The following is a 23,888-nucleotide window of genomic DNA, read 5'->3' on the forward strand; positions in this document are numbered from 1 at the left end:
TGACAAATGATGAAAACCATAAAACAGAGGATATGAGACAACAAACAATATAGATGAGAAGGGCTAACATACACATAACTGAATCCCACAAAAAAAGAAAGACAAAAAAGATGGAAGAGACACAAATGATGCTTAAAGACAATGGCTGGAATTTTCTAAAATTAATAGCATCAAATTACAGATATCAGGGCTGGGGATGTGGCTCAAGCGGTAGTGCGCTTGCCTGGCATGCGTGCGGCCCGGGTTCGATCCTCAGCACCACATACAAACAAAGACGTTGTGTCCGCCAAAAACTAAAAAATAAATATTAAAAAAAAAAAAATTCTCTCTCTCTCTCTCTTTAAAAAAAAATACAGATATCAGAAGCATTAAGAATCACAAGAGCAAAAGTGAAAAAGAAAAATACAGGACTTCTTAAAAAACTGCTTTTAAAAAAAAACATTAAAAGCAGCCAAGGAAGGGAAAAAAAAGCAATTAAAACAATTAGACTGACAGTTAGTGATTAAAATACTAGAAATCAGAACAGTAAGAATATCTTTAAAATACTAAAAGCAGTTGTTATGTTTTGGATATGATGTGTCCCTCAAAAGCTTCTGTTAATGCATAAGAAATAATTTTCAGAGAAATAATCAGCTAATTTGAGCTGTGGCCTAATGGATTAATTCATCTGATGGATTAATAATTTCAAAGGACTACTGTACTCTACTCTACTGTGCTATAATTATAGGCAGATTGGGTATGGCTGGAGGAGGTGGGTCACTGAGAACATACAATCTTGGGGATTATTATCTTCCCCTTCCTCCTCTCTCCTGTTCTGATTTTGGGACACCAGGAACAGAGCAGTTTTCCTCTGTCACACCTTAATACCATGTTGTTCTGCCTCATCTTTGGCACAGAGCAATAGAGCCAGCCAACCACGTTCTGAGCCTCTCTGAGTCTGTGAGCCAAAATAACATTTTCCTCCTCTAAGTTGTTCTTGCAGGGCATTTTGGTCATAGTGATACAAAGCTAACTCAGAAGTACAAAGGCATTCACAGGAAATATAACACTAGTATTTTGTTTATTTCTAGGATAAGGGGGATCTAGGTCTGATCAAGGAGGGTAAATTCATTTTCTACGTTGCTGTAGGAAATTACCACAAACTTGGCTTAAAACAACACACATTTACTAAAACTGAAAGAAAGAGACTGCTAACCTAGAATTCTTTACCCAGTGAAATATCCTTCAAAATTAAAGGCAAAATAAAGACATTTCCAGATGATCTAAAACAGGAAACTTGTCAATAATTCCACACTAAATGAAATGTTCAGGCAGAAAGAAAATAAGCCCGAAACAAAGCATGAAAATATAGAACAAGTAAGAAATTATAAAGGTGGTGTTCATTCTAAATGTATCTAACAGTGATATCATCTTCTCAGGTATAAACACAGAATGAAAACATAACTGCCATATTATGTCAAGGAGGAAGTAGATGGAATTAAAGCAGTCTAATATTTTTGTAGCTTTTTGGGAAAAGGTACATGTACCAATTAATATTAGACACTGGCAAATCAAAATACATATTTTAATCTCTAGAATAATCATTAAAGGAACATTATGAATGTAAAACTTTCAAGTTAATAAAGGAAAGAAAATGAAATTTTAAAAAAATATTTTTTAAAAAACATTAAGCTGGAGAGGTAAACAGGAAGCATGAAAGATTTAAACAAAATATGCCAGTAGGTCATTTAATATGTCATTTAGATGTAAATGAATTATAAGCTTGTTAGATTTAAATTTTAAAAACTTTATAAGAAACACAACTAAAATATGAAGATTCAAAACAAATTAAAGTCAAGGGAGGACAAATGGTAAACCATGGCAAACAATGAACCAAAAGAAATCTCATATAGCTGTATTAATAACAAAGTAATATTTAATTCAAAAGGCATTACTAAATTGTTATTTCATAATGATAAATTGCAACTTAATTTGGCCTAATAGATTCATATAAAAAATATTCAATGACTGCAGATACCTGTGTGTGTGTGTGTGTGTGTGTGTGTGTGTGTGTGTGTGAGAGAGAGAGAGAGAGATTTGTTTTGATTTATTTGGGGGGAACCAGGGAATGAACCCTCGATTCTTAATCCCTGAACCACATCCCGAGCCCTTTTTTTTTCTGAGACAGTCTTGCTAAGTTGCTTAGGGCCTCATTAGTTGTTGAGGCTGGCTTTGAACTTGAAATCCTCAGGCCTTAGCCTCCTGACCTGCTGTAATTACAGGAGTGCGCCACAGCACCCAGTGATACCCATGTTTTTTTTAACACATAAAATATATAAAAATTGACCGTATGCTATATCTTAAAACCTTTAACAAATGTGCAAGAATTGAAATCATAAAGAATATGTTCTCTGACCAAAGAGAAATTAAGGAACACATTTCTAGATAATCCAAGCATCAATGAAGATATTGGAATAGAAATTAGAAAAGTACTGTGCAGTACATGATACTGAACAGAGCATTTGCCTAGTACGCACTAGGTTCCATCCTGAGCACAGAAAGAAAAGAAATAGATAATAAAATGACTACAAATAATGTGTGGAATGCAACTAAAGCTATAGCTAGTAAAGGAGAAAAAAATTAATCTAAAAGAAGATAGAAGAAAGAAGTCTAATAACTACAAGTAAATATATATGCATACAAAGAAGTGTAATATAATACATAAAATAAAATGTAAACCTACAAAACAAACAAAAAAAGATCAACAATGCCAAATATCAACTCATTAAAAACACCAATGAACCCGAAAAATCTCAGGTTGGATCAAGGAATATGCTAAATTTAAAGTACCCATAAAACACTCAATGGAGGCTTAAATTAACAGTTAAGATTTAGGTGTGAATCTCAAAAACTGAAACTTGACCTGGAGATGTTTCTTTGTACTGTCCACTACTCTCCCCAATCAATTTCTCTTTTCTAAATTATAATCATTTATCTTATTTCCTTGTCTTCAGACTTGTCAATCCAATGTACTCTTCATTCTGAGCTAGGGGGATCCTTCTAAAAGACAAAGACATTATGAAAGACAAAGCTGTAAAACTAGCTATAAGAAATGGTTACAAGTGTTACAAAATATCAAGATCAAAAATTTGGTCCCCTGGATCCCAACTTCTTTGCCTGTTCCATGAAAGTGCAGTTTTAGGAACATATAACCCAGATCTAATTCAATTTGTTTACATATAGAAAATTCAAATGTATAAAATTGGTTGAAAAATGAGAAAACTCATGGGTGACCTAAGAAACCTTGAATTTTATAGGAAATCAACGGGATTTAGAAAAGCTACATAGATTTTTGGGTGCAGTTTTCAGGAGGCTAAGCCCCAAGTCTCAGATTAAACTCTAATCTGCTTCTGAGCAAAGAAACAAGCACAAGCTTAATAATATCTTTAGACAGCATTCAGGGGAAAATCCTGAAGCAGATGAGGCCAAGCTCCTTACTTTCTGTAAACTATTTTAAGTCAAAAAGGGGATTTTCAAATGCAAGCAAAAACCAGAGTGGAAGACAATGCTCCAGACAGACCTCCAACTCCTCACTGAACAAAAGCAGAAAAAGACTCAGAATATACCGATGGCCTTACATGTGTTATTGGCTAAATGCCCATACCCAAGTCATGTACCAGAGCACATAGTCTCTTGATAAAGATATTGTAGATACCATAATAATAAAGGACACTGGAAAAACAACAGTTCTTAGCATTAGCTAAGAAAGTGAAGTTGGAAAAGGCTGTAGGTAATGAGGGAAGGTGACATGATGGGGAATGCCCTATTTTATCCTTAAACTCACAAGAAGAAATTTCTCTAAATATTAAAGGGCAATATTGCAAAATTTATCTTGATATGATGCTAGAATATAAACTTTAAATCCCATCAGCTTTGCCAATACCTCTGCATTGGAGCCAACAAACTACTCAACTGGTGGCACTGCTACTAACCCAGAGATAGTCCTATGTACCACCCTTAATTCTACCCTCAAACCTTTATAACACAGTAATATTCTATCCTCCTTTGTGATACCACACTAGGTTACTTAATTGGGGAAAAGAAATTACTAGTTATGTCCCTCTAAAGACCCTTTCTTTAAAATCCCCGTAATCTCTCCTATTGAATAACCAGGTCCTAACTCATTTGGACATTGATCACTGGTGTTTCTTTACAAAAATAAAGCCCACACTGGACATCTCTAGAGGTCTTTTTGTAGACCAAAAGGGGAGGGGGGAGGTAAGAGACTACTGATAATGGCAAGTTATTGGGACTGAATCCATCAAGACTCAGACTGACCCATATCAAAACATGTACCCAATTTGGGGCTATATTTTCCGAAAGTCAAAGCTAAAGAAAGGACTAAAACCATTGGATGAAAACCATAACAGAAAAAACTCATACCTCATACTAATCCCTGAAATACTCTCTTCTCTGATCAAAAACTCACAATGGAAAGGGCATACATTTGTTCAGGATCTCAGAGCCATACAGACTATGCAGCTTCCCAACCCCCACTCTCACCCCCGCTATCCTACAGAACTAAATCCAAATATTTTCATCTTCACCACCTCCTAAAAGTACTATTTCACACTTGGAGATGTATGTCTTTCTTTAGTGTCTCCTTAGATCAAAATAATACCTACGTCCCTTGGGGAAATCAACAATTCATTGGATAGTTATAACCCAGGGGTTTACAAGTAACCCTCCAATTTTTCAACAAGTCTTTAATTAGTACCTCAAGGATCTTAAATTTCCCTGTGTTTTCATCATGATGTAACGTGCATATGACCTTTTGCCACGTTTAAAAGATGAGATAAGTTAGCTAAGATGGATACATTTTTCTTTTTTAAATGTATTTATTCTAATTTGTTATACATGAAAGCAGAATGCATTTCAATTCATACTATACATTATAAGGACCTTGCTTAGCATATGGATGGCCATCTTAAATGACAGCCACCATTTTAAGAAAAAAAGTTTCCCTTTCCCACCCAAGGGCCTTTCTGAGAAAGGTTCACCACTCCCGCATACCAACCCAAACCTTAACCACTGGCATTAGGACCCGCCTGGCTCTGATTCCTGAGGCTCCCCCACAAAAGTCCCAGAACTCAAGCCTATTTTGCCTCTCTCTCCTATAAAGAGATGGCCTTTGTTTGTAAGCTCTGACAAATAAACTTCATGTGTATCTCTGCCTGGTCTCCGTCTTTAATTGCTCCCTTACTCATCTCTCGTTCCTCACTTTCCCTTCACATATAGAGGACAATTTTTCATTTCTCTGGTTATATACAAAGTAGAGTCACATCATTCATGTCTTCATATATATACTTAGGGTAACGATGGACATCTCATTCCACCATCTTTTCTACCCCCATATCCCATCCCTTCCCCTCCATCCCCTTTGCCCTATCCAAAATTCCTCCATTCCTCCCAGGCTCACCCCCCAACCCCCATTATGCATCAGTATCCACATATCAAAGAAAACATTCAGCCTTTGGTTTTTTGGGATTGGCTTACTTCACTTAGCATGATATTCTCCAACTCCATTTACCTGCAAATGCCATGATTTTATTCTCTTTTAATGCTGAGGAATATTCCATTGTGTATATATACCACAGTTTCTTTATCCATTCATCTATGGAAGGGCATCTAGGTTGGTTCCACAATTTAGCTATTGTGACTTGTGCTGCTATAAACACTGATGTGGCTGTGTCCTTGTAGTATGCTGTTTTTAAGTCCTTTGGGTATAAATCAAGGAGTGGAATAGCTGGGTCAAATGGTGGTTCCATGCCAAGTTTTCCAAGGAATCTCCATACTGCTTCCCAATTTATAGTCCCACCAGCATATATGATTGTGCCCTTTCTCTTTTAACGAAAGAAAGTTACAAAGGTATAGTGCCCAGAGCACATAATTTATTCTAAAGAAATAAATCTTTACTCTGAACAGATAAAAACTGTTCAAACCTTTCTGAAGTGTATAAAAGATAGTTATGAAGATTCCTAGATCTGAAAGACTACTACAGGCAGTGGGTTCCCATTTTTCTGTAAAAGATCATAATGATAGGCCTTTAACCAAGTCTTCAATAACCAAACCTCTTCCCTGGAAACCTAAACAGGAAGACTTTTTGTAATTTAAAATGAGCACTTCAGCAACTTCCTACTCTGAGCCTTCTTAATTATCATAAATGTTTTTACCTATTTACTTATGAGGGATCTGAACAAGTCCTTCCTGCTCTAACTTAACTTACTAGGAATCAGAAATCAAAAGCTTACAACAATTTCTCTTGACAGTGACAAAAGACTACCCATAAGAGAGCCACATTAGCCAAACTAATAGATTTTGTTGACTTGGCTTAAGAGTTAGTTGTCTTTCAATTCCAAGGTCATTCATGCTCAGTCTTTCTGCTAACTGGGAAAAAAAAAAAAAAAAAAACAGAACATGTTCAAGGAGGATGCTTAACTCATATAAAATTCTATTACTTTATCCTTCACACATTTCCATTCATTGTTGTAACATTTCGTGAGCCAGCATACTTTTGGCTCATGGGCCAAAATCAGCCTGTGGCTCATTTCTGTACTGCCCCAATGCTAACAATATGTATGTTAAAAATATTTTTAAAGAACTGCTAAAAACAAACAAATCATACAACAGAGACTAACCCACCAAGCCTAAGATATTTATTTACGTAGCCCTTTACAAAATAAGTTTGGTGGTCCCTGCTATTCATCTACTCTCTAAAAGGGAAATAGTGTTTATGAACTATAACTATGCCCTAAAAAGACTTAACAGAAAATATAGATTTAGTGTTGGTGGTTGATAGATCACATCTTTAAAATTAAACAAGAAAATGAGGCAGGATATGCTTGAACAGATCTCAACTAGGTCCTAGACTGTAATCTCTTGCTAGAGCCAAGATAAGCCCAAATGAATGAAGTGAATGCATTCACCAAAACTACCCAGTTATTGATAGAGATAAAATGGCTAATGTATGTAAACTAAGAACAGATTTGTTTTTTGGGCAATCCATAATATGGGGATGCTTTGAAAACAATGATGGTTTTTTAAATTCTGTACTACTTCTTTCTAAAGAGACAGCTACTTCAGAGTTCATAAGAAAGCAAGAGAAACAAACAATCTGATGTGAAAATAAAATGTCTGGGCTAATCATTATGGCAGACAGGATTCCTTTACTATGATCCCAGTCCTCATGGTAACCCAAAGACCAAATCTTTAAAGCAGTCCAAAGAAGATACCGGAGAATGTAAGCATTTAGCGCTTTTGCAAAAGGGGCATCGGCAGAAATGCTCTCAGGACAGTTTCTCTGTGGCATCAGTAGTACTAAAATGGAATCTGAAAAAAAAAAAATTTTGCAGAAAATTATATACTCTGGCAATAACAAATTGATGATTGATGTCTCACTATTTTGAACACTGTACTAAAATTGCTAAGAGTGGGGTAGTCTATGTCTCATCTCTCACACCATAATCCTTGGTTAAGACAGTAAAGGCACACAGACAAGTCCAAACCTCAAAGTGTCTTTGAACACCACTTAGTGGTTTTCATACAACTATTCTACTGCTGTGAGTTTGGAACATATGCTAGTCAATGTCTGCTTATTCTTCAGTTAAACATAAGCCTTACCTTGTTAGAAATCTACAGCTCAAACTGTAGGAAAAAAAAAAACTTAGTCAATATTGAGTTCCTAATCTGAGGAATTTCAACCTCTGAGAAACACCCATTTGCTAGAGTTGTTATTAGAAGCTTTGCAAAGCCCTTCCACCTACTCAGAAACTCAAGTACATATCACCTCCAGTCTTTAAGAAAGGAAGAAAATCAAACATTTCTGGGGCTACTATTAGCAAAGGTATTAAAATAACATCTTAAATACCTAATAATAACTGACACATCAAGTTTTATTACCTGATACCAGATTACTTTAGTAAATAAATGTCATGTTATAATACTCTTTGACAACCCCAATGTGGTTATTCTGCCCCAACAGATTATCGGGTAGCTCCTAAAGATTAATATTAAATTTGTGGCATAGAAGTGTCAGTTTTTCATCACTATGACAAAAATACATGACAAGAACAACTTCGAGAAGAAAATGTTTATTTGGGGCTTAGTTTTCAGAGGTTCAGGCCATCACCAACCAACTCCACCATTTTGGCCCAAGGTAAAGCAGAACTTCATGGCCTAAGGGCATGGCAAAGGAAACTTGCTCAGTTCATGGCAGGTAGGAACTAGAGAGCAAGAGAGCACGAGGAGCCAGGGACAAGATTTAATCCCCAAAGGCACACCTTCACTGATTTACTTCCTCCAACTATGCCTCACCTGCCAAAAGTTAACATCCAGTAATCCATTCCAATTATTAATTGATCAAATGAGTTAATCCAAATTAGGTTACAGTTCTCATAATCATTTTTCCTCTGAACATTACTGCATTAATACATGAGACTTCTTCCCCCACCCCCCCGGGTGGGGGAAGGGGATACCTCATATACAAACCACAACAAAAGTCTGTTGGCTACTACTTGCAAACTAATCAAGGATTTTCTATTTGAGTTAATTAATAACACCCTCCAGGATAATTCCTAATATCACTCAAAGCCCATTTTGGCCCATCAGTTTCCCTTCTTGGAAACAAATTGAGAATCTAATTTTCTAAGCACAAAAAGGAATTCTAAATTGCTTGCTTCTCATATCAAGCTTCCTGATCTCCAGCTTTACAAGCCCAGAAAGTAGAGAGAATTGTGTACACTACAGTTCAGAGAAAACCATGGGACTAGATAATACCAACAGGAACAAAGAACTTTCCTTCAAGAGGCTTATAAAATCAGACAAGCAGTAGTAGTTCACAAAAAAAGCTACTTTTAGATACAAGGGGGAAAATGTGTTTACAACCTTTCAATCCTCTCTGGTACCTTTACTACTATTAAAAAGATTTCAGAAGCAAGAAAAACAACCATATAATCAGGAAATTTTGCCTGTAACTCTATTTGATTTTGTGGGTTCTTTGTTCATAGTAAAAATCTATTCTCTTGGCTTAATTTTGATACTTTTGACTCCTGACTTAGAAGTAGAATGCAAACTCTAATCAAAATTCTTTTCTTAGTATTCATCTGTGATGCAATGCTTGGTGTGTATTCAGAATACTGAATGCTGCTACACAGCTGTTGTCCAATAAAAAGGACCAAATAAATAACCACAAAAATAAACTTTGAGACTTACAAAGGTTAGAATGACCATTTCCCTTTCCTTTCCCTTACTTCTTGTTATCTGATCATGAATTTCATACAGTGATAAACAACTGGAGTTATCATTTTTTTCAGATGTTAATGCTTGGAGGAGGAAAAAGAGGAATCTGAGAATCAAAGCCAACTGGAAACACATACTATCTATATGAACATGTCTTTACTATTAACCACAATTCCAGTAATTCTTGCCCAGGAATATGAAGTTCCAAACAACCTTGTTTGATTCAGAAACATCTTCAAAATGTCTATCTGAGTAATAGACTCATCACTCCATCCAGGGCAATAAGTCATTCACTAAGTTACTCTCCTTATTCTCTTAAGACTCACTTTAAAGCCCCTGCCTATTGTAATGATTCTGCCTTATCCTAGTTAGAACTCTATAGTGAAAAGAGATATACTAAACCAAACCCCACAAGCCTCATAAATAAAGTCTCCTTTGCTTTCTACTCTGACACACTACTAAGATTCTGTTGTGATAGAAGAATAAGTCTTACTAAGCTTCTGTGCTTTACAAAGAAGATACTTTGATCATCTTTTTAGGAAGACTAAGGAAAAAGAAAAACATTTATATAGAAGATCCCCTAAAAGGGAGAGGGCGAGCATTCCCCACCTGAATTTTCTACAAGTAAGGATCCACCGCTATAGGCAGATTATTTGTTGTTTTATTTTTAAGTATTAATAAATGTTTTATTTATATTTAAGGAAGCCTATAATGAAAAGAGCCCAAAATAGCTTAGAGGAAAACAGAAACACTGCCAGAGACAATTGATCCAATAAGAGAACATTTAAAACAACTATATCACAAGCAAAGGCTCTAAACAGACACCTCTCAAAAGAAGACATATGAATAACCAATAGGTAGATGAAAAATGTTCAATATCACTAATTCATCAGGGAAATGCAAATTAAAACAATGAGATATCATCTCACTCTAGTTAGAGTACTTATTATCAAAAAGAAAAATTAACAAATGCTGATGAGAATACAGAAAGAGAAACTCCCAGATATTGTTAGTAAGAATCTAAATTAGTACAGCCATAATGGAAAACAGCAATGGAAGTTCCTCAAAAAAATCTGAAACAGAACTACCACATACCACAATAATTCCAATAAAAGGTATACATCCAAAGGAAATGAAATTAGCATGTCAAAAAGATAAAATGTACTTCCACATTCACTGAATACAAGGAATCAATGGAAGAATGGATAAAGAAAATATGGTACATACACGTAATGGAATATTATTAAGCTGTTAAATTAACAATGAACAAATGAAATCCCATCATTTGCAATAACACAGATGAACATGGAAGACATGTAAAATAAGCCAGATGCAGAAAAATAAATGCCACATGATCTCACTCATATAGGGAGTCCAAAAATGTTTTACTCATAGAGAACAGAATGGTTGCTACCAGGGGTTGAGAGGAAGAAGAGATGTTGCAGACAACAGAAATAAGTTCAAGAGATCTACTGTACAACAAAGTGACTCTAACTAATCATGATGTTTGTATACTTGAAAATCAGAGTAAATTTAAATGTTCTCACCACAAAAGTCAGCTAATTAGTTTGACTTAGCCACTCTACATTGCATATATATATATTTTTTAAATATCATGTTGTACAACATTAATATATATATTTTTGCTTGTTGTTTAAAAAAAATTTAAATGATCATAAACCATTAATATATATAATTTTGCTTGTTGTTTAAAAAAAATTTAAATGATCAAACAGATGTTATTATATCCAAAATATGTAAACAAGACTACAAAAAAATTGAGTGGAGCCTGGCACAGTGGTACATCCCTATAATTCCAGCAACTCAGGAGGTTGAGACAAAAGGATCCCAAGTTCAAGGTCAGCATCAGCAATTTATTGAGATCCTCATCAACTTAGCAAGACTCTGTCTCAAAAAATAAAAAGAACTAGGGATATAGCTAGGTGATTAAAAGTACTCCTAGTTCTATCCCCAGAAACAGCAACAAAAATACCTAGATGAAAAATAAATATCAATTAAAACAAATAAAAACCTAAATAAAATGACTGAAAAAAAATCTAGAAAAAGATAACACAGAAAATGCAAAAACAGAAATTATCAAATAATAACTGGGCTTGGGATACGGCTCCATGGTAGAGCACTTATCTAGCATGCATGAAGCCCTGGATTATCCCTGCAACCTCCTGCTCAAAATCAAATAATAGGAACATTTCTAATTTCTAATTCAAAGTCCCTGTCCTACATCTCAGGATTCAGCATATTAAATGAAAATAGATACACAAATATACTTAACTGTGAAAGTTCAGGAAAACAAAAACTTAAAAAAATATATATTTTATATGCTTTCAGTTATACACAGAGATCAAGAATCTGAATGGTAAGAGTTTTCAATGACACTAAAGTTAGAAGACAAAGTAATATTTTCAAACTCTGGGGTTTTTAAAAGGAATTACAGCCTAAAATTCCATACTCATGGGGTTGGGGTTGGGGCTTAGCGGTAGAGCGCTCGCCTAGCTCGTATGAGGCGGCCCTGGGGTCGATCCTCAGAACCACATAAAAATAAATTTAAAAAATAAAGGTACAATACCTTTGTGTCCAACTACAACTAAAAATAAATAATTAAAAAATTCCATACTCAGCCAAAGAATCACTGCTAGTTTTCCCCCATATCACATCTATTCTTTTCCTCTTTCAGTAACAGAGCCCCTCCAAGTAAAGCTAAACACACAACAACCTAACTAAGTAAGAGCTGTCCTCGATGTCTATGGAGAATTAGTATGAGAACCCCACAGATACCAAAATCCAAAGATGCTCAAGTTCCTTAAAAAAATTTCCTTGGTATTTCTACAAACCCTATGCACATCCTGCTATCTATCTTAAATCATATAAATACTACCTATATAGTTGTTATATTGTGTTATTTGTGGAAGGACAAGGAAAAAAAAGCCTGTACATGTTATATAGACACAATTATTTTCAATCTGTGCATTTGGGTGAATCCACGGATGCAGAACCCACTGATATGAAGGGCCAACTGTACTACATCTTCCTGCTTCCCTTGTCACTCTTTATACTATATGGCTACTGGACAAACTTTTGGCCAATGAGATATCAGCAAAAATCACATGAGCAGCTTTTAGTTCATGCCTTTAGAACAAATCTACATGCCCTCCAGTTCCACTTTTTCTTTTTCCCTCACTTGAATAAGACATCTTTGAACATATAAACAACCCCAAAGCAGTTTTTTAAATATTTTAGTTGTAGTTGACACAATACCTTTATTTTGTTTGTTTGTTTGTTTGTTTATGTGTGGTGCTGAGGATGGAACCCAGGGCCTCACAGATGGATGCTAGGTGAGTGCTCTACTGCTGAGCCACAACCCCGCCCCACCCTCCAGCAATTCTTAAGGTAATATGCACATTACCTTAAGTCTTGTTAAAGTGCAGAATCTGGTTCAATAGATCTGACTGGGACTCAATTCTGCATTTCTAACAAGTTTCCAAGTGATACTGTTGTATTTCTGAGAATCAAACTTTGAATACCAAGGCCCAGGAATAGAGAATGGCACCTGGGTCCCTGATAACTCCAGGAACAAATCCAGTCTAACTACCCTTAATTGCTCATCAGCTTAAGTCATAAAAGAAAGAAATGCCTTCATTGTTTTAGTCACACACATACACAAACACACAACACAGCTTTTAAAACAGATTTTGTAAAATACATAGGATAACTATCCTTTCATAAAACTTTTCCAAATATCCCCAATTTTCTCTCTCGCTTCTTTTCCCCTTTTTGTCACTGTTGATATAAACCATATGAACATAATGTATGAATCTGTGAATCTAACTAATATAAAGTTGTAAACTAACACAAAGTTAAATAGCAACATTTCCTGGACAGACAATATACCATCCAGTTACTTCCTCTCAGAAATCTACTCAACAAAGAACCCTAGAAAAATTAGAGTAAACCCAGGAAAATTATGAGGATCCAGAAATTTAACTCCAACACAGAAAAAATCGTGTGAATACTCAGGATATTATGAAGATCTAAGACACTTCATGAAGATGGGGGAGAAAACTGTACATATTGCTATGGGGCAAAGTGTACACCAAAACCAAATTCTTTATATTCTATTTTTGGAAACCAACAGATGACTCTAAAAATTAAAAACAAAAGAAACAGGAGGAGGGACTGGGGTTGTGGCTCAGCAGTAGAGCGCTTGCCTAGCACATGAAAGGCACTGGGTTCCATCCTCAGCACCACATAAAAATAAATTAATTAAATAAAGGTATTGTATTCAACTACAACTGAAACAAATATTTTAAGAGAGAGAGAGAGAAACAGGAGAAATGATATCATGTTATGCTGAAATTGTGAAGAAAACCACATTAAAAACTTGAAAGTTCTTCCTCTTATTCAAAGATGAAGGCCAAAGGTGCTGTTGTTTTTTTAATTTTGGCAGGGCAATACTGGGGATTGACTCCTCAGGCACTCACAGCCCTTTTTTATTTTTTAAGACATGCTCTAACTAAATGCCCAGACTGGTCTCCATCTTGCAATCCTCTTGCCTCAGCCTCCCAAGTAGCTAGGTTTACTTGTGCACCATCACACCCAACTGTTGTAAACTGTATCATACAATATTACTTTTTAAATTTGAGCATAATTTATTTCTATTTTTAAAAATTTGGGGCAGTTTACTTCCTTGTTGCTATTGCAATTCACTCATATGGCTCCTGATTTTGGAATTCTATTAAGACACCAGCACAACTACAACCTTTTCTCTATGTGTATGTGCTACATAAATGAACAAATTATTTTAATCATCTTTCAGGACTTAGCATTGTAGTTTCAAGATTTCTTTTGTTTTGCCATGCATTGTAAAGAATTTGGACATATAGTAATTATGGTGATGTGTGAAATGAATCTTGACCTCTTAACACAATATGCAAAAATCAATCCCAAATGAGTGCTAATTCTAAATATGAAAAAACAACTTTGATGTAGACAATAGTTTTTTAAACAGGACACAAAAAAAACTGCTGCTTGTAGAAAAAGTAATAAATTAGACTGTATTAAAACTAAGAACCTCTGTTCACCAAGACACTGTTACAAGGGTAAAAATACAACCCATAGAATGATAGAAAATATGTGCAGTACAGAAAAGAGTGTGTATGTATTCAACAAAGAACAGGAATTCTTATATATCAATAAGAAAAAAGCAGACAACTTGTAGAAAATTAGGCAAAAGACTTGAACAGGTATTTCACAAAAGATATGGAAATGGTCATTAATTATACAAAGGGGTGCTTGGTATTCATTAGTTATCAGTGAAAGAAAACTTAAACCACATTGAGGTAGTACTCCTTATTACCAGAATGATTTAAATTATAGACAGGCGATACCGAACTCTCCTACAGGTAGTCACTTTTGAACTATTCACTGTTTTGAAACCTGAGACCTGAACCTGTTGCCAGTGCCTCCATCTCATTATTTCCAAACCTTTTATCAAGTCAGGTTTCCAAGAGAAGACTAAGGCTCAGGTTTTAATGAGATTATGACAATCCAAGTAGCAATGGGTCAAATGTTTATAAGATTAAATACAGAGGCACACAAGGCTACTTCTAGTGCTATTTCAGTTATGATATAGGTTTAAATGAATATTTGAGAGCTTATTTAAGGTACTGAATCACCATTTATAAAACAACTCCTTTAAAATTTTTAATTATTTAATAAACTATCATATACAGCCATGAGATTATAATGTAATCATTAAAAATCACACTTTCAAAAAAATATTCAAAAATGTTTAAATCTAATGAAAAACTGTAGGATGCATAAAGACCTATATACTTTTCACTTATGCTAAATTAACATTTGACTACATCATTTTATATATACATAAAATTTTTTTCAGAAACATTTAAAAGCATCATGCTACTTCAATCCTAATATTTCAGCATACATCAACATTTTCCTACATAAGCAAATATCATTTACATACCCCTCAAAAACAGCATTCTTATAAATTCATTTAATGTGTAACTCAAGCAAAAATTACCCCAAGGATTCCAAGCATGTCTTTTATGTTGGTTTTTGTTAAAGTCAGGACCCATGCACTGAATTTGGTTGAATCTCCTTAGCCTTATGTATTTTTAAAAAATTAAACCCATCACTGCCACCACCATAAAGGTTCTCATGATATTTTCTTAAAGAGACTAACCAATTGATCTTACGGAACATAGACAATCTTGTGGAACAGCACACGTTACTGATTTGTCTCATTATTCCTTCATGGTTAGATTGAAAGTAAACAATTTATCAAGAATACTACACCAGAATAGGGCACAGTGGTACACTACTGTAATCCCAGTGACTTTGGAGGCTGAGGCTGAAGGATCTCAGATTCAAGGCCAGCCTAGGCAGCTTAGTGAGACCCTGTATGAAAATAAAATAAAAGGGGCTTGGAATGTAGTTCAGTGGTAGAGAATCCAGAGTTTAATAGCCAGTACCACTTAAACAAAAATAGCTAAAACTAGTGATTTTCTTGTTTTTCTACTGAATCACATCAAAAGGCAAAAATGATGGAGTAACCCAATAATTGTGAGCCTGAGATTGGTTACTTTAAGCTGGTGACTGCCATTATCTCTCCAGTATAAAGGTACATTTTCTCCCTTACAATTAGTAAATAATTCATAAGGTAATACTTTTATTTCTCAAACTTTTCACCAGTGGCTTTATTATCTACTGATGATTCTTGCCTATATCAGTTATTAAACTGGGAATTACAAACTGTTTCTCTGATTCTCATTTCTTCTATATTTATCAACTAACATTCTTCTGTAAAGAATTCCCCCTTGGCCCTTTTACTATTAATATGCATTCATAGACTATTTAAATGACATAATAATACACCCTTTTTTGATACTCAAATTGTCCCAAATATGGCCAATAAAAACCTCTTCAAGTGAAATAACATCTGTGAAGAAGTCACTAGAGTATAAGCAAAATATAAAGCCTAAATAATTCATTGGACATAACAATATAAGATGGTTCAGTAAGACTACCCCACACAGCTTCCTAGTCTTTCAAGTCTTACCCTTTCTCTCAGTTAATGACACTGCCACTGTCCACTCATCCCACCCTAGTCCCTGCCCCAGTACTAGGGATTGACAATAGGGCGCTATACCACTGAGTTACATTTCTAGTCCCTTTTGAGACAGGGCCACTCTCCATTGCTGAGGCAGGCTTCAAATTTGTGATCATCCTGCCTCAACTTCCCCAGTTGCTGGGATTATAGGCAATCACCACAGTACCCATCTTGACTCAGTTATTCAAGACAGAAATCTGGGATTAATTTTTAACACCACCCTAGTCCTCACTACTAGTTACAGAAAGGTAGAGTCATCAGAGAATCGGGAAACTATTATTTTCTACCTCAAACTCTTGTATTCTGTCTATACATCTTTCATGTACTTTAACATATTGTTTAAAATATATAAAGCAAGCCTGTGGTTCATCACTTTGAAAGGCAAAACAACTGTCTCCATAACTGGCGTAAGTTCTTGTACTCTTTTTAGATTCATAGCTCATTCAAGCCAATGTTCTCTAACAGATAATTGTTCCTTATTTTTTATTATAAAATCTCAGAACGGGTAGGACCATACAAGTCATCTAGTTCCAACATCCATCCAATACTTGAATTTCTTCCTCAACAACATAAATTTGTCAATTTAGATATGCCGAAACCATTTGTAGAAAGAGCAAAACCTCTGCTTTCCATTCCATGTTTGGACAACTTTGTTACAAAGTTCCTCCTTATGTTATCCTGCCAAAGTGTGCTCTCTTTTGTTTCCAGTCATTAGTCAGGTCTGTGTCTTGGGTCACAAAACAGTTTTTTCCTCTTCCACTTAATAGCAAATACTTGAAATGGTACCCATATAGAAGAACATGCTTATGTCCCTTGATTTAAACCTCAGAAGACTAAAGAAAAAACCTTAAAAAGTACTTATTTCCATTTAGAAGTTAATTATGAACATATCTAACTATTCATTTATGGTTATGGTTTGGATCTAGAATGTCCTCTAAAGAGTCATGTCCCTCAAAGATTCAGGTTTGATCCCCAAAGCATCAAATTTCAGAGGTAGGGCTTTTGGAAGTGATTATATCATGAGGACTCTGACCTCAATGATTAATCCATTGAAGCTAAATGAACAACTAGGAGGTGGTGGAAACTACAGGGAGACAAAGACAGAGGAAGTAGGTCACTGGGGCATGTCCCTGGAGACTATATCTAGTCCCTAACATCTTCTTGCTCTCCTTCCTGGCTTCCCTGAGTTGAGCAGCTTTCCTCCACCATACTCTTCCACTATGATGTTCACATCAGTCCCAGAGCAACGGAGCCACTCAAGCATGGACCTAAACCTCTGAAACTGTGAGCCAAAATAGACTAGACTTTTCTTTCTTTAAGTCATTTATGTCGGGTATTTGGTCCAGTGAAGAAAACCTACCATACTCATGAATACACTAAATTTTTATGGAAGTAAATTAAATTTTCAGCTTTAAAACAAAATATTGTAGGACTTCTACCATAACATCCTATTTCAAGATAGGGAAAGAAGAAGCAATGGCTCACCAGGATAAGATTTTAAAAAATAAAAATAATAAAATCACCTATATGAGTACAGTTTTCTATACTTCAAATTCCATTTCATTAATTCCCAAGGTGAAAAGCCCAAACCTTCTTAATTTATATACTATGGTACCTTCCCCTGAATCATTTTGTTTGCCTTTCTCCAAATCTGTTCTAGTTCTTATTTTCATATAATGTAATAATATTTGTCAAAAGTAAAAAAGTACTATGATTTTTGTACGTTTGTAAGGATTCCATTTTCTAAAGTTTCAACCAATATCAAATAAGCAAGTTTACTGACTCAGACTTAAAAACCTCACTAAGCTAGAGTAATAATATCAAGTCTCAATATTTGAAATGCACCATCTGGCTATTTGTAATCAGCAAATATTTACAGTACTAACTACTCACCTTGTACTAGCAAATATATGCAAGTCTCCCAAAGCATAAGTTTTTATAACAAAATGTGGATATAACATCACCAATTAATTAGAAAAAAATGAACGCATGAAAGCATTATTATTACAATGCTGAGAGGAATCAGCATAACCTAAATAGGAAAAAATAATAGTTGCATGTAGAAAATAGGCACATGTTGCTGCATTATTTGACTGTATGAGTGTTCTGGAACAGAAATGTTTTGTTTACTCAAGCATTCTTTTATTCTTTTGTTTACTGCTGGCAGTTGTGAATAGTTGTGCAAGCAAAACTTCATGGTCAAGAACAAAAATTCTACAGAGGCTCAGGACCTTTAGAGTGTATGAACAAAAGGCTAAAGACAGAAATATTTTGGTTTGTTTTTGTTAATTTTGGTCAACAGATTAACTATTTTAGATACAGCTATAAAAATACCTATAATATTACAAGTCCTACAAAAACTCTCCTGTCCCTTTTCCTCAACTAAATTGCTGTTTCTGTAAGAGATTTATCATAGTAAATTTTCTGAAAATACACTCATGAAATTATAGCAGGAAAAAGCCATAGGCTGTCATTGCAAACAAAAATATTTATGAATGTTTATCATCTGCTAATAAATAAATTGTGCTTGAAAAAATATAAATAAAAGAATTGGTACTGAAGAAATAGCTATCACAAATGTCTGAATAAGCAAGATTAATTTAATAAGTCTATGTAACTTACATGGTTTTATGAGAGCTTGAAAACTTGTTTTACATGTATTATCTTGTGATATTAAATCAAAAGAACTGTGGTATGATTCATTTTACAGATTAGAAATCTGATGTTCTCAGATTAAATGAATTGCTCAAACTCATAAAAGGTGGAACATCATATGTGTCAATCCTAAATCTAATAATATTAATTGAGTAAAAGTTAATAAGAACCAGATGCAACGGTGCACACCTGTAATCCCAGTGATGGGCTGAGGCAAGAGGATCACAAGTTTTAAGGCTAGCCTCAGCAATTTAGCGAGGCTCTGAGCAACTCAGAGCCCTTGGGTTCAATCTTAGGTACCAAGAAAAAAAAAAAAACGTTAGTAAGAGAGAAAATTAAAACATTCTCTTTTAAAAATCAAAAGACAAAAATATCTCCAATACTGTCAGTAAAATATCTAAGTAATTTTTAAAACCATTAAAAAGTTACTGCCAATGCAATAACACTAGCTTTTCTAGAGTTGGAGTACTAGAAGGGAATCAACAATAAAACTATTAATATTGCTGATGATATGTATACCAACCTAGAAAATCCAGGACAGTGAACTTAAAAAAGAAAGATTTTAAACTAAGTAGACAGCAGAAAACTTACGAATATTGATTATGGTGAGTTAACAGGATTTATTAAATTATCTCTACTTGTAGGAATATTTTTAAAGTTCCATATAAACAGTTAAATGCAAATATATAGTTATCAGATTTAGAAATGAAATACAGGATGCCCAGATAAACCTGCAATTCAGATTAAAACAAAAAATTTTTGTATGTCCCAAATAATGCATAAGACTTACTGAAGTGTAAACCTGTGAAGAAAACTACTGAAATAAATAAAATATCTTGTAATAAACAATACGCAGGGCCAACATGAAGAACACTACAAGGTCTTTATCAATATTCTTAAAAACCGAACAAACTGAAAAACAATCATGAGTAGGGAAAGTAATTAGACTTAACACAATTTAATCAAATCTCAAAATATTTTTATAACGAGTTGTTGATTTTAAAGTTTATATGAAATAAGTGGGCAAGAAAACCTATTTAAAAAAAAAACAAAGACTAAGTTAGAGGAATTGGTCTTACCAGACATTATAAATCTATAAGACTTACAACATGAGAATAACACAAGAACATCAATAGATCAAAGTCCAGAATAAACACCAAGTATATATGAATACTAAGAGTGACTTTAAAAAGTGAAATTTCAAATCAATTGTGAAAGTTATTCAATAACATTTAAATGATTTGAAAAGCTAAAATCAGAACACCACCTAATATATCAAATAAATTTAAGACTAATTAAAAATTAAATTGCAAATATTTTTGAAACCTATAAAAATGTTAGAAGGAAATGTAAATAAAAGGCATACAATAGGGAAAAAAGCAAAAGGCAATAAAAGAATGATACATTTCATTTAAATATACATTTGAATATATAAAAATAGACATACAAAACTAGAAATACAACAATAAAGAGTTAATATAACAAACCACTTCAAAAAAATTAATTTTTAAGATTATTACAGGGCAACCAACAATAAAAAATTTTTTAAAAAAAAGATTATTACAGGGCAAAATGATTGAACAATTCACTAAAGAAATTAAATAACAAAATCATAAATTAAAAAGTAATGAAGGAAATATAAATAAAACCCTAATTGTTATCAAATTTGCAAAGATTAAAGAAAACAATAACAAAAAAGCTGATCATGGAAGAGGCAAACATTATTCCTGTTCATTACAAATAAATTCAAACTTTCTGGACTTTTGCATTTAAAAACGGATGCCATAAATTCACTTCTAAGAATTTTTCATAGGGCTTAAATAACTATTGCCTACAAAGATATAGAAACAAAAAATGGAACTGTGGCAAATATTCAAAAAAAAATAAAAGTTCAAAAGGGCCAAGTGTGGTGGTACAGACCTATAATCCCAGCTACTCAGAAGGCTGAGACAAGGATTCAAGGCCAGTCTAGGCAACACCGGCAACCCTGACTTGAGATAAAACTGATATTTTTAAAAGGGCAGGGATGTAGCTCAGTAATAGAGAACTTGCCTAGCATGCACAAGGCAATGGGTTCAACCTCCAGTGGGGGGGCGGTGATCTTAAACACAGTAAATACAAACATTAAAATTTAACACCAACAGTTTTTCAGGCTGGAACCATGAAACATTCAAAAAAAAGCAGAGCTGAAGATAAAGCGCCTGAGAAAGAAGTTTGCCCAAGAGATGCCTGGAAGGCAAGGAGAAAGCTTATCTATGAAAAAAAGCCAGTGCCTCCACAGAGTAATTTTTCCTGTTCAGGATAGGATAAGTCTCCTGAGAAAATAGTCTGAAATAATTAGTGAAGAAATAAAAGACAGTCAAAGAATAGGTTTTAAAAGCAGAGCCCCTGATAGATAGGTCCAGCCCACACAAGTGCGGGAGCTGAACAATTAGAAAATGACTCTGGTGGATTTATTTAAGGAGGTACATCAAAGGCAGGGTAAGGTTTCAGGGGTAGAGTCTTGCTTCATGATGTCTTGCAGTCAAAAGGTTGATTTACATCTTGGCAGGATACACCCATCTCTGAGGCTGTGTGGATACAGCAAAAAAGTCACCCAATCTCCAGAGCTGTGCAGGACCTTTTTGAGCAGAGCTGCGGCGGAGTTCACAGGTAATGGGTGCTCTTAATAGCAGGACTGCCACTACAGTTTCCAAATACCAGATTTACCCCCTCAGTGGATCCAATGCTGAAAAGGTCCTTACCCACAGTCCATGGATGGCTCTTGACAAATGAACCAAACGGAGATTTAAATGGCTATGATGGCAAGAAAAGCTAAGAACTTCTATGTACCTGCAGAACCCAAATGTGCATTTGTCATTAGGATCAGAGGCATTAGTGGTGTGAGCCCAAAGGTTCATAAGGTATTATAACTTCTTCATCTTCACCAGATCTTCAATAGCACCTTCTTAAGTTCAACAAGGTTTCAATTAACATGCTGATTATGGAACCATATATTGCATGGGAATACCCAAACCTGAAGTCAGTGAATGAACTAATGTACAAGCATGGATATGGCAAAAGCAATAAGAAACTAATTGCCTTGAAAGATAATATTTTGATTACTCAATCTCTTGGCAAATATGGCATCATCTGCATGGAAGATCTGATTCATGAGATCTATACTGTTGGAAAATGCTTCAAAGAAGCAAATAACATCCTGTGGCCCTTCAGATTCTCTAAGAGGTGGAATGAAGAAAAAAAACCACCCATTTTGTAAAGGTGGAGATGCTGGCAACAGGGAAGACCAGATCAACAGGCTTATTAGAAGGATGAACTAAGGTATCTATCACGGTATTTTTGTAATCTGGTCAGTTAATAAAACAGTACTTGTTCTTAATGTTAAAAAAAAAAAAAACAAGATTAGGAAGATAGTTAATGATGACACGGAATATATACATAATCTATTACTGAAGGAATGAAGCCAGTTTCAAAACAATAAAAAAAAAACTGTGGAAAACAATTTGGTAATTACTCAAAAAACGTTAAACACAAGAGTTATCATATTGTTCACCAATTCCACTCCTAAATATATTGAATAACTAGGAACTATAAACAGGGACTCAGATCCTTCTATACCAATGTTCACAGCAGCCTCATTCCCAAAAACCAAAAAGTAGAAACAATCCAAATATTCATCAATTAATACTGAATGAATACACAAAACAAAACATGATACATACTGCAACATGGACAAAACACGATAAATACTACAACACAAGTGAGCCTTGAAAACACTGTGTCAAGTAAAAGAAGTTAGCCACAAAAGACCACATACTGTTTGATTTACATGAAATGTCTGAAAGAGTAAAATCCAGAAACAGAAAGTAGCTTAGTGGTTGTCTAGGCCTGGGATTGGAAGAAATGGGGAGTGACTGCTAATGCTTTCAAGATTTCTTTTAGAACAAAAATACTATAAAATTATTCTGTAATAATAAATACAAAACCCTATGAATATACTAAAAGCACTAAATGGTAAACTTTAGGTAAATTATATCACATATGAATTATATCTCAATGAAGTTATAATAGAAACTTTTTTTTTTTTAAAGAGAGAGAGAGAGAGAGTTTTTCAATATTTATTTTTTTAGTTTTCGGCGGACACAACATCTTTGTTTGTATGTGGTGCTGAGGATCGAACCTGGGCCGCACGCATGCCAGGCGAGCGCGCTACCGCTTGAGCCACTTCCCCAGCCCTATAATAGAAACTTTAAGAATTCTAAAATTATAAATTCTTGGGAGATATTATTAACATTTTCTTCATGAAAATGTTGTGATTTAATTTCCCTGCTTTGTATACTGCAACTAAATCAAAACTACTCTTAAACAAGTCATAGTAAATGTTATCTTACGTTCCAAAATGTAAAGAATAATTATAGTACAGAATTTCAATACAGAGAAATATAATTGTATTACATTCTAATGTGAAAACCAGCAACATACTTAAATTCAGTGAGTCCTGTTACAGAAATGTAGCAAAGACACTGCATGATCAAAAAATTATTTCAGGAGCCAGGTACAGTGGCACACATCTATAACTCTAGTCACTAGGAGGGCTAAGGCAGAAGGATCACAAGTTTCAGGCCTGCCTTAGCAACTCAGTGAATCCCTGTCTTAAAATAAAAAAAAATCTGGGGATGTAGCTCAGTGATAAAGTGCCCCTTGGTACAATCACCAGTTTTAAAAAAAAATACAATTTAAAAAGTGGTACACTCAGTATTTTTGATTACATTAAAAAATTCAAATACTTGAGACCATCAGGCTGAAT

General features: G+C 34.5%; 1 protein-coding gene and 1 pseudogene across 11 annotated transcripts in view; one reads left to right on the forward strand and one right to left on the reverse strand.

Moving 5' to 3' along the window:
* Cdk8 (cyclin dependent kinase 8) overlaps window positions 1-23,888 on the reverse strand; it is a 162,442-nt gene that overhangs the window by 124,216 nt on the left and 14,338 nt on the right. The gene's annotated exons all lie outside the window — the stretch shown is intronic.
* Window positions 17,371-22,451, forward strand: LOC114097600 (large ribosomal subunit protein uL30-like; annotated as a pseudogene).

The sequence above is a fragment of the Marmota flaviventris genome, chromosome 4 (assembly GCF_047511675.1).
Source record: "Marmota flaviventris isolate mMarFla1 chromosome 4, mMarFla1.hap1, whole genome shotgun sequence".
NCBI classification, from domain to species: Eukaryota; Metazoa; Chordata; class Mammalia; order Rodentia; family Sciuridae; genus Marmota; species Marmota flaviventris.